We start from the raw sequence: 12,947 nt of genomic DNA on the forward strand, positions 1-12,947 counted from the left end.
GAACAGGTGGATCCACTGAAATACACTGCTGAGAGGAGCAGCAGGGAGACAGGAGGGGTCTGCTGCATCCTGTGAGCCAGCTCCCTGGTGAGGGATCGAACTCAGGCCATTGCTGTGACAGTGCTGAGGCTTACTTACCCCCCTAGGCAACCAGGGAGATCCAACAGCCTGTCTTTAATATGATTATACATATATTTATTTTAAATGCTTCAACTTTCTTTTTTTAAAAAAAATTTATTTATTTATGTATATTATTATTTATGTATACAAGAGCTGGGGTATAGGCCAGAGATTTGAGTGGTGAGAGGATTCACCAGAGACACAGTGGGGAGCAGAACAGGCAGATACACTGTTGAGGGGAGCAGCGGGTGAGACAGGAGAGGACTGCCACGCCATGTGGGTCAGCTCCCTGGCCAAGGATTGAACTCAGGCCATAGCCTGATAGCGCTGAGACTCAACCCCTGCGCCAGTAGAGAGGCCCCAGATTTCCACATTAACAGCAAATTATAATCCTCTCACCCTCCCGTGCCTCTGGCCTGTACCCCAGACTTGTATAAAAATAAATAAATCTTTGAAAAAAAAAAAAGCAGAAATTGAGAAAAATTGCATAGAGATAAGCAGGAGAGGACGCAATTAGCCTAATCACACAGCTGATAAGGAATCATGTATGTTGGCGCCAAACCCATCACAAAAAGGGGACCATTTGCTAACACTGCTCTGTGACCAGGCCGAAGAAAAGACAAAAGGAAGGCTAGACCACGGTCTCGATGGTAATGCAGCCAATTTAAGAATCAGGGACAGCAAGAAAGCCAAATAAAATCTATGAGTTAAGCAAACCACTATTTCTTTGAAAAGAGGAAAATCTATTTCTCAGTAATTCACAGATGAAAGAGAATCTTAGCCAGAGCAATCAGACAACAAGAAATTTATTTGCAGAGGATATATATAATTACATAGTAAATCCTAATGGAGTCATTTGTCTACACACAGATATTGACTTATAATGAAGTGCAAGTATGTTATGAAATGTATGTTAAGATGCAGTGATACTTCGATAAAGTGGTAAGTTAACCAACCAGACCTTTGAGATATCAAAAAGCTGTCAGAGGGCCTCCCCGGTGGCGCAGCGGTTGAGCGCTGGGTTGTGAAGCTGCCCGCAGCCTCTGCAGCGCTGGTTCGATCCCCGGCTGCTCCCCGGCCACCTGAGGAGGGTCCCACATGGTGCGCAGACCTCTCCTGCCGCCCGCTGCTCCCCTCAGCAGTGTACTTCGGTCCTTCTGCCTGCTCTGCTCCCCGCTCTGGCTCTGGTGAATTCTCTCACCCTCCCGTGCTTCTGACTGTACCCAGTGCTTGTATAAATAAATTAAAAAATAAATAAATCTTTAAAAAAAAAAAAGCTGTCAGAAACAATAAATGAGCATAGCAGAAAACACAGAAAAATCTGCTGCGTTCCTATTTGCAAATAACAAGTAAAAAGAGAAAGAAATTAAGAAAACAATCCTCCTTACATCGCATTAAAAAGAATTAAAAACCGGCCTCCCTGGTGGCACAAAGGGTTAGGATGCTACCTATGAAGCTGTCCGCAGCCTCTGCAGTACGAGTTCGATCCCTGGCCAGGGAGCTACCCACATGGCGCAGCAGACCTCTCCTATCTCCCCGCTGCTCCCCTCAACAGTGGATTTCAGTGGATCCACCTGTTCTGTTTCCCACTCTGTCTCTGGTGAATCCTCTCACCCCCCACACCTCTGGCCTGTACCCAAGTTCTTGTATAAATAAATCAATCTTTCAAAAAAAGAATTAAAAACCTAGGAATAATCCCCCCCCCAAACAAATTTAACAAATCGTATACAAGGAAAACTATAAGACACCGTGAAAAGACATGTAACAACACACACAGAGGTGGAAAAATAGCCTGTATCATGAATGGGAAGAACATAGTCAAAAATGTCCACTGCACCAAAAGCAATATACAGATTCAATCCAATCCCTATCAAAATTCCTATCAAATTTTTTTTTAATAGAGGCATGTTTCATTTATTTATTTATATATTTGTTTGTTTTGTTTTTGTTTATACATGCACTGGGTACAGTCAGAAGCGCCGGAGGGTGAGAGAATTCACCAGAGCCAGAGCGGGGAGCAGAGCAGGCAGAAGGACCAAAGTACACTGCTGAGGGCGGCAGGCGAGGTCTGCACGTCATGTGGAACCCTCCTCAGGTGGCCGGGGAGCAGCGGGGATCGAACCCGCACCACAGAGGCCGCGGGCAGCTTCGCAACCCAGCACTCAACTGCTGTGCCACTGGGGAGGCCCCCTATCAAATTTTTTAAGGAAATAGGGCCTCCCTGGTGGCACAAGGGGTCAGGCACCACACCATGAGACAGTCCGCAGCCTCTGCTGCAGCAGAGTTTGATCCCCAGCCAGCCAGGGAACTACCCATATGGCGCAGCAGACCTCTCCTGACTCCTCGCTGCTCCCCTCAGCAGTGGATTTCAGTCAGTCTGCCTGTTCTGTTCCCCACTCTGTCTCCGGTGAATCCTCTTACCCCTGTATCTTTGGCCTGTACCCCAGCTCTTGTATGCATAAATAAATCTTCAAAAAAATTTTTTTTAAGGAAATAGAATAAATACACTAAGATTTATATGGAAATGCAAAAGATCCCAAACAGCTAAAGCAATACTGACAAAAAGGAAAAATGCAGTTGTCGTGTTGCTCAATTGTAAACTATATTATAAAGCAAGTGTGTGGTACTGGAATAGACACATTTGTGAATGGAACAGAATCAAGATCCCAGAAATAAAAGCACATATACATCAACACCTAGTTGATGACAAAGACGCCACGGCCTTAGCTCAGAGAAACACCTCTTCAACAAACGGTGCTGAGGAAACTGGCCAATTTCATGTGAGAGAATCAAAGTGGTCTCTCCCAAACTCCACACACAACAATAAGCTCACGTGGATTAAGGTGTGGACATAAGACTGGAAACCACAAAACACAAAGGAGAAAAAAAACACTGGTGATAAAAGTTCTGTGGAGTCAATGATAGAGGGCTCTTTGGTAGGAGGGAAATGAAAGCAAAGTAGATCACTGGCGCCACATCAAGTTAAAAGCAATAGCGCAGGGGCCTCCCCTGGTGGCTCAGGGGATGAGCGCTGTGCTATGAAGCTGTCCACAGCCTCTGCAGCACTGGTTCTATCCCTGCCAGCGAGGGTCCCATAAGGCAAGGGAGACCTCTCCTTTCTCGCCCACTGCTCCCCTCAGCAGTGTATTTCGGTCAGTCTGCCCGTTCTGTTCCCCGCTCTGTCTCTGGTGAATCCTCTCACCCTCCCGCACATCTGGCCTGTACCCAGGTTCTTGTGTAAATGAATAAATCTTTAAAAAAAAAAAAAAAAGCAACAGCATAGGAAGTTGTCAGGGGACTAAACGGAGAGCTACTACATCGGGGGAGGTGTTTGCACATCAGTCTGAGAAGGGCTAACTCACCCGCGAGGATGGAACTTATCTGGCCAGACACTTTTCTAAAGTTTGACAAGTAGCGTGCAGAGAAGCTGGGCCCCTAGCTGAGGATGGACATGTGAAATGCTGCAGCTATTCCAGCAGTCTGTCAGCTCCCGGAAAACATAAATATACCTAACAACCCAGTATTAACACAAGAGTTAATGCTAGAAAAATCCAAAAGAAAAGAGGTGCAAATCTTCAGAAACATGGATACGCGAAAAGCACATGTGATCAGAAACCAGACTGGATTAACCAAACCAAATAACGCAGCAATTCTCTGTGCCTATTCATGACTCTTATGTTTCACTGACTGTGAAAAGACAACGCGCTGAACAGGATGAACTATTTGCAAAATCACATACCTGGGAAGGCAGTGGGATCCAGAGTAACTCTCACGCCTCAGTAAGCTCGACAGCCCGTTCAGTCAGCGGCAGACACACCGCGGTCCACACAGACACAGCCGGTCAGCAGCGCCGGGGACGCGCCCTCACCCTCGCCCCACTCCACACCCACCAGGGGCCGCCGTGGATTCCGCTCCCCCTTGACATCCGGTCCTGCGGGAGGGACGGGGAAGATGGAGGTGCCTGGTCACGGGGGCGGCCTTGTGAGTGGGCTGTGGATGCGAATCACAACTCCATAAGGCTGTTTAAAAGAAAACACGCAGGTGTTGAGTCCGTCAGGGTCAGAACCACTGGGGCAGACGCACCCGCCACGGTCATGAGAATCGGCGTGCGCCGGGCGGGCAGGATCCCATTCGGGGCACTCGCCTCTCCGAGGGGGGTCCCTGCGGAGGACTCCGCCTAGGCCTGCCCCGCCGGACCTCAGCCTCTGGAGCGCCCGCAGCAGCGCCTCCGACTCTGCATCCCCCGCAAGAGCAAATCCCCACCCGCTCTGGTCCTGGCCTCAGTGGCCACCCGACCGAGGACTGCGAGATTCCCTCTCGGCTGTGTGACCACCGAGGCCAGGCTCCGCTGCCCCCGCCCCCTCCCGGAGGCGCAGGTGACAGGTTGGGAAGAGTCTGGGGTTCCTCCTCGCCAGGGAGCTGGTTCGAGCCCAGCCAAGCGGGGCTGCCCGCGTCCCTCCTCCTGGCCACACCGGAGGCTCCGTGCTGCGCCCCCCCCCCCGCCCGCCGGCCAGCAGCTCCCCCGCGGCGCCCCGCTGAGCAAGGAGCCTCTGGCTTCCCGGGGTGCGCCCGCGCCGGGGGGCCGCGAGACGAGGACCTGCGGCTTCGCGGGTGTCCTGGGTCCGCTGACCCCGCGTTTCCACAACCGCGGCCGCCGCGGGCTGTCCCGGGTGAGGCGCCGCTGCCCCGCCGGCCCCCGAGGCGGGACGCCGGCTGCAGGGGGGGCGGGGACGGCGGGCGGGCGGAGGCGCCCGCAGGCCCGGTGGGCGTCCTCCCCCGCAGGGGTGGGTGTCTACACCCGCGGGGGAGGGGGGGTGTCTACACCCGCGGGGAGGGGCGATCGTGGTCACCGCCGGGGTGACGGGGACGTGTCTACACAGCGGGGCGGGGAGGCGGAGGTGTCCACACCCGCAGAAACGGGCGATCGGCCTCACCGCGGCGGGGTGGCCGGGACGGGGCGACACCCGCGGGGCGTCCTCGCCGCCCGCTGCCCAGCCCGAGCCGGGACCCGCCCCCCAGCGCTGCGCGGTACCGGGACGCGGACTCACCCGCGCGGCGGCGGCGGCCATGTTGGGGCGGCTGCGCGTGCGCGTGCGCGGGAGACCCGGATGTGCGCGCCGGGGCGCCCGCGCATGCGCCGCGCCGGCCCGCGGAGGCTGAGCCGGGGTTCTGAGCCGGCCGGGAGCTGGGCGGGGGGCGCCGTGCACGGGAGGAGAAGAGCGGCCGGCCCGGCGGGGGGGCGCGTGGGGACCGCGCGTTGCGGGGGGCTGGGGGCGCTTGTGAGGACCCCGCGGGACGGGGGACCCCGCCTGGGGAGTCAGGGCGCCCCTGGGAGGGGTGGGGGGGATTCGGGGGTCAGAGCCCTCCTGCACCCCCGGGCACCGCGCAGCCGAGGAAGCCGGAGCTGACGCTGCAGCCCCAGCCGCGGGGAGGGAGGCGCGGCCCCGACCCCCAGGGGACCCCGGGCAGACCCCAAGGGGACCCCCGGGCCAAACTGAAGGGGCCTCCCCCGGGCCGCGCAGCCTGGCCAGAGCCGCCGCGCGCGGAGGCAGCGCCCGCAGCTGTGCTCACTGCCCGGGAAGTCCCGTCTGTGCAGCCGCCGCAGCCGCTGAGCAGCCAGGTCGGTCCGGCCAGGGAGCGGCCCCCAGGGCCCCGCAGACGCTCCTGTCTCCCCGCGGCCCCCTCAGCAGCGGACCCCCTGTTCCGCTCCCCACTGTCTCTGGGGCGGCCTCTCCCACAGCCCCATCTCGGGCCTGCTCCCAGCTCCTGTGCGCAGAGTCAATAAACCCCAAACGCCAATTAGGTGCCAAAGGAGTTTCCCCAGTCACGAGCCCAAGCGCGCAGGCCCGAGCGGCCGCGGCCCCTCGCGGAGCAGGAGCCTCCCGCGGCCGTGGACGCCGCGGACCGCGGCTCGGGGCTGCAGTCAAGGCCGCTCGCGGCTCGTCTGTGGGGACGCGCGGGCCGCGGCGGTGCGTGCGCGACGGGACGGCGGCCCCGCGTGCCCTGCAGGCCCCACGCACGGACTCGCACGGCGGCTGTGGGGTCGCGGTGGGGTCTGCGAGTGCCCCCTGCGCGCCCACACAGAGTAACGCTGACGGCGCCTCCAGCGCTGCCGCCAGGGGCCCCACCGGGCCCGTCCGGGCTCCACCGCACGGGGGTCTGGCGGGGGCGCCTCAGAGCCCTTTTATGCCGCCGGGTACGTCCTGGGTCAGGGGCTGGGCCAACCGTGTGGGAGCCGGGAGCTCATTGGTGCTAAACAGCCCGATCGGCTACAGGATTGGAAAACGGCCCAATCACACTGGGGGCGGGACTCCCTGAGAGGATATAAGCCGGGGCCGGGGCCGGGGCCGCGGGAGGCAGGGCCGGCCTTGAAGACAGGGGCGCCAGCGGCGGAGCGGATCGGCGCGGGGAGCAGCTGAGGACGTCGCCCGGGCAGCTCTTCCCGCGGCCTGAGCGGCGCCGGCGCCCGGGCCTGGCATCATGAAGAGCTGCTCGTGGGCGTCGCCCAGCGCCTCGCGGGGAGCTGTGACCCTGGGAGTCTGCGACCCGCGTCTGGGGGACCAGTGGGAGCCGCCCGGAGCCGCCCGGAGCCCTGGTGGCCGGCGAGGACCCTCCCTGGTGCTGTCCGGGCGCGGCGGCCTCCCCTGCGGCCATGCGGGCCTCGCCTCTTCGTGCCCGTAGGGCCAAGTCCAGCGCGGTCGCGCCTGAGCCCGGGGCCGCCCGCAGCCGCGCGGGGAAGGCCCCAGCCTGGCCCGGCCTGCGGGCCCGTCCTCTGCTGCGCTCCCGGCCCGGCGCCTGCTGCGGTCCTGCTGCCTCCCGGGTGTTGTTCTCCCGGGGCCTCCTGGCGCCTCGCATCCAGCCGCGCCCCGTCCTTCGCCGGCCTCCCGTCCCGTCCGCCTGCTCCTCTCCACCGCAGGCCGGCCCCGGCCTCCGACGACGCCGCCGCTGCCCGGCGGGCCACCCGGGCCTCCGCGCGCGGCCGCCACTGCGCTCGCGTTCCTCCCCGCGCCGCCGCAGACGCTCGCCCGCTGCTGGCAGCTCTCAGAAGGCCCGCGGGGCTGCCCCTCAGGCGGGGCGCGCGCTGTGGGCGACCGGACCCCAGCGGGACCCCGGGGCCCCTCGCGGAAGGCCGGGCGCTCTGGGAGGCCTCGACCTCCGGTGTCTGCGGACACGGGGCCGCGCGTTCCTGCGAGACCTCAGGACGCGGGCGCTCGGGCCCTGGAAGTGGCCGTTGGCGGACGTCCTGGTGCCCGCGTCCGGCGCGCCCCTGTGGCTCGAGGGGTCTGCGTCGTCGCGCCCTGCCCGCCCCAGCCTCCGGCCGCCGGCCGCCACTGAGTCCCGCCCTGCTCGTTCCCTGGCGGACGGCGCTGCTCTCCGGGCTCGTGTTTAGTAGTCGGAGTCCCCGCAGACCCTGGGACGGGCCTCCTCGGCTTTCCCGAGCCTCCGTCTGGGGCGGGGACGTCGGGGTCCTGCGCCTCCCCCTCGCCCCGCGGCGCCGTTTTCCCGGATGAGTGAGAGGGCGCCTGGCGGGTTCTCTCCCATAGGCTGGGGGCGCCCGGGAGGGCACTCGCCCTCTGGAGCCCTCGGGATCTCGTGGCCGGGCGCCAGACGGAGACTTCCGTCGCGGATTTCACTCCAGTACTCGACAGCCCGCGGGTCTGCGCCCCCCCACCCCACCCCCACCCCCACCCCCACCCCCGTGCCGGGTGATTTCCGGGACCCCGCCACCTCATGCTTTCACCCGACATGCTCCATGTCGGGGACTGCGCCTCACAATGGCGAGGTCACGGAGCAGCTCCCGGCCTCCCTCCCCTGGTCACAGTCCACGGCCCGGCGTGACGAGAGGGTTAGACGCGGGTACAGAAAGGAAAAGCGTTTTGCTGGACACACATCCGAGCCCTTCTGGCGAGGCGGGGGTTGCAGGGAGAACAGCGTGGTCTCTGCCCCCAGGGGGAGACCCCCAGCTCACTGCAGGCGCCTCCTTGGAGGGAAGCAGGGCGGCAGCCATGCCCGGTGTGCAGGCCTCTCCGGCGGTGCACGCCCTGCCCTGGGGGTTGGAGCCCTTTAGGGGGTTGTAGGGTCTAACCCAGGTGCGACTTCCACCCCGCCCCTGTGCCCTCTGGGACCTGATTGCTCAGTGTTCTCCCGGGAGAAGATTGCTTGTTCCCACGTTTCTGGCACATGGTCACCCCAGGGGAATGGACAGGAGGCACATGTTTCCTTGTAAAAGTGTGTGTGTGTAAAATACATATATAGCTTTATTTGCATATATGTACTGGTCATGAATATACTTCTACATAGATTTTTGGATGTATTTATGCATACTGGAGCTGGGGTACAGGCCGGAAGTGTGGGGGAGCGGTGAGAGGATTCACCAGAGACAGAGTGGGGAACAGAACAGGCAGACTGACTGAAATCCACTGCTGAGGGGAGCAGCGGGCAAGTCGGTAGAGGTCTTCCAGGCTATGTGGGTAGCTTCCTGGCCGGGGATTGAACTCGTGCTGCATTGGCTGCAGATAGCTTTATAGGTTGTGTCTTAACCCCTTGTGCCACCAGGGAGGCCCCAGAAATATATATTTAAAAGAACAGTGGAATAAGCCACAACTTGATACAAAGAGCCATCCACAAGCAGTAGAGGAACCAGGATAGAAGGTGCACTCTGAGTATAGTCTATATGGTCCTGACTGACATCTCTGACATATAGAATTTAAATCTTTCAAACGTACTGATGAGAAAAAGCTCAATTTTCTTAAATTGTGCTTCTTCATTAACATTTATTTTTAAATGTTTAGGAGAAACTGCAAAGTAAGGAGGAAATTACCCAAGGATTATTATTTTCCTCTTGTATCAGTACCTGTACCCAAGCATATCACATGGAAAGTGGCCATGACACTTCTGGTAGGTTACGTGTAGCATGTGGCAGGAGGCATCACCTGCGTCTGGAACTGGCTCATTGGTGCAAATGTGGTGCCTGGCCATAGGCAGGTCACTCCGGCCTTGTCCTGGGTCTCTGGCTGGAAACATGGAAACTGGCAGATGAGGTGGTACTCACTAATGATGTGCTGTTCTCACGCAGACTCTTAAGCTTTGGCAGCCGAAGGCCAGGAACTGTTGTAGTAAAGGTCGTCACAGCTTTCTTGGCTTCGGGAACAAATCCAAGATCCTTTTCCATCCTCAGCTACTTACACTTACTACCATTGATTACTGCACAAGTGTTACCTGGAACATGATCTCTCTGAACATTTTCAATTTTTTTGTTACCAATTGTCTTCTTGTGAAGTTTTTTTTCCTATTTATGATCATACCACATAGAATCTTTCCTGTTACAATATTATGTCAAGATTAAAAACAACAATCCTGTTTGGACCATTAGACAAAGGAAAAAGCACTTGTTCCATTGCTACTGGGCACACAAGTAAGTCAGTAATTACCAGAATAGGATTGTGCAACATACTGCCCCCAGAACTCAGTGGCTTACAACAAGTCATTATTCCGCTCATAATCTACAGGCTAAACGGACATTGGCTGATGGAGGCTGACTGCCATGAGCTGGCTTTGGGCTCCAGGTGAAGAGTAGATCTGCTCCTCTTGCCTGCTGTTCTCCTTAGATCAGTTGTAAGCCAGGTCATGCTCTTGCTATGTCAGTGGTAAACACACAAACGCATATGTCCAGCCACACTGGCACATTCTAAACCTCTATTCACTTCACAACTGCTGACATTCTTTTACCAAAACAAGTCTCACATGTTAAGTCTAAAGTCTGGGAGTATTAGCTATCCTCTGCTGTGTAACAAATTACTCTAAAACGTCATGGCTGAAAACAAGGGTAGCAGACTCTTTGTGTAAAGAGCCAGATATTAAGTATTTTGTCTGGTGGGCCATACAGCCTCTGCTGCGACTGCTGAAACCCACAAGCCATTTCTCTTAGAACCATATGCTGTCCTGGAAATAGAAACAAAAGGGAAAAACTCCTCCACATTTTGGCAATGATCATGACTGTGAGGCCCACTTAGAGGAGCAACAGGAACATCAGGAGAGATAAATGGAGCATCTCGTTTTTGAGAAAACACTGATTGAGGACAGGCCACAAGAATAAATTTTGGGGAAAATAGAACTCAAGCCTTTTCCCACAGTATAACAATAATCAGAGAAGTCATACTAGAGAGAAATCATATAATTAGTATAGTGAAGTCCTTGAACAGACCTCAGTCCCTATTAATGATGAGCATTTTCATTCAGGACACAAATCTTACAATTCTGTTGAATGTGCGAGAGCATTTACTGAGGAAGATTGCCTCCATACACTTCAGACCTCAGGGTGGGGGCGGGCGGCAGATGGAAATGCGCATGCACAAAGAAGACCCACCTCTGCTCATGAGAAACTTTGTATTTGCTGTGAACTCAGGAAATTATTTTCAAGGAGTGGCTGTTTAACTCTACATGTAAGAACCCATAAAGGAGAAGGATTCATGCTTTTTCTTTCTCCATAGCCCAGAACACACACTGGAAAGAAACCTGCGGACACTGACACCATGGGAAAGACTTTCAGCACAGTTCAGTGCTTATGAGGCTGCATGAGAGAACTCATACTGGAAACAACCTATAGATGTAATTATTGTCGAAGTTCCTTGAGGAGGTGTCCTCACTTTTCACTACAAGAAGACTCCTGCTGGAAGATGACATGAGTGGGGTCAGTGTGAGCAGGTTTTTAACTGTGGCTTTCACCTTATCTGAAACCAGTGTCAGATTTTATTGAACATAATTAATATGGAGAAATACTATCAGTATTTCTTTTTAAAAATATGTTTATGTGTAGAAGAAATAGGGTGCAGTCCAGATGTGCGGGGGCGGGGAGGTGAGAGGACTCATCAGAGACAGAGCGGGGAACAGAACAGGCAGACTGACTGAAACACACTGCTGAGGGGAGCAACGGGGAGACAGGAGAGATCTGCTGTGCCCTGTGGAAATCTCCCTGGCAGGCCAGAAATTGAACTCGCATCGCAGAGGCTGCAGACAGCTTCACAGTGCTGCGCTCAACCCACTCTGCCACCACAGAGGCCCTGTTAATTCCTTTTTGACATACTAAAGATTATAGAAATTTTGTGTACATGTGCGCAGTGATATGTCTTTTTTAATTCTATCTGGTTTACCGCAATCTCATTAATTTTTTAAATTTACAACTGGGACTTTTTTTAGTTGCCTATTTCTGTATTTTCTTTTACAGTAGTTATAGCACTTAGGCGCTGTAACTTTCATATTTTATTTGTGGTAACAAGAACATCTAAAGTTTCAAAATTAAGATTGCTGAGAGCAGATAACCTTCTTTTATTCTGAATGTGTATATCCATCTATGGTTTTGACTAGAAGGTAAATAAACAAGGCTCAAGAAGATGGGGGGTGATTCCCCTCATAGGACAAGTTCAGTTTCCTATGGCTGAGGGATGTTGGAATGGGTTGCATTCAGAACCGCAGCAACCTGTGGCTGGCTGTGCCTTCCCTGTGCCCCAGTGCTGCAAGGATGAGACCCTGCCGCGATGAGGACAGCAAGCAGCAGAGCAGCAGCTATTTGTGGGTGACCTTCTTGGGCCGCATGTCCCACACTTGGTGTCACCTCAGGGACTTTTTGTGGAAACTGGTGTTATTTATGGTAGTTAAATTTCTGGTTATTTACAACCACACGCACTTTTGGGACATAGGATACAAAGGAATTAACTGCATTATTCCCAGCCTAACTTACTGGTTTGTCCAGCATTCTGTGACTTTCCTGTTTCCCTCACTGATTTTCTGGAAGTTGGGGTGATCAGCTGAGGCTCAGGACAGATTCTTCGCCTTCCCTCACGTGACCCTATGAGCCTGGGTGTTCTGGATGCTGATCTCATAGTTGATACCAGGGAATGCAAGCAAAGAATGATATGTAGCAGCAATGGGTAGACCCAGAAACTAGGTTTCTGGGAAGGGGATGAGTATTAATTCATAGGGAAAATGCTGATCAAATTAATCGTGCTGCTCCAACCTGCAGTTCCCGGTTCTGAGGTGTTCATGAACTGTTCTAGCGGCTCACATTTTAAACACAAAGATGTGTTTTTCCTTTTTGATTGATTTATACATACAAGAACTGGGATACAGGCCAGAGGGCAGGGGTGAGAGGACTCCCCAGAAACAGAGTGGGGAGAACAGGTGGATCCACTGAAATCCACTGCTGAGGGGAGCAGCAGGGGAGACAGGAGAGGTCTGCCGCGCCATGTGGGTAGCTCCCTGGCTGGGGATTTAACTTGTGCTGCAGTGGCTGCGGACAGCTTCATAGGCTGCGTCTCAATCCCTTGCGCCACCAGGGAGGCCCCATCTATTTTGAATGACTTTTTAAAAATGTGTTTCCCTTCACATGGAACAATTTGAGATGCACTGTGATAGAGGATGGTGAATGGTGAATGAAAATAACATCATAGGGCCATGATTCCATTGCTCTTGTCACCAGTAGCCATGGTGATTTGATCAATATATAATTTTATATCTTATTTTTAGTCATATATTGTCTAAATTAAGCCAACAGCGCTCTGTCGATTATTGGAAGCAGAGAAAAAAATGTTTATTTCAGCAATTTAGTATCTCTAGAAGCATGTGTCTGTGGAGTATACCAAGAGAAAGTACAAATTAAACTTTACAACTGAATGAACCTACTGTTGCTGTTCAGCCTTTGTTGTTTATGAGCCACAATACTTTTCTTGCAGTTCTAAATTCCAAATCTTTTTTTTTTATAGAGGCATGTTTTTTATTTATTTATTTATTTATTTTGTTTGTTTGTTTGTTTTTTGTTTATACATGCACTG

Source organism: Talpa europaea (assembly GCF_964194135.1).
Source record: "Talpa europaea genome assembly, chromosome: 16".
Taxonomy (NCBI): Eukaryota; Metazoa; Chordata; class Mammalia; order Eulipotyphla; family Talpidae; genus Talpa; species Talpa europaea.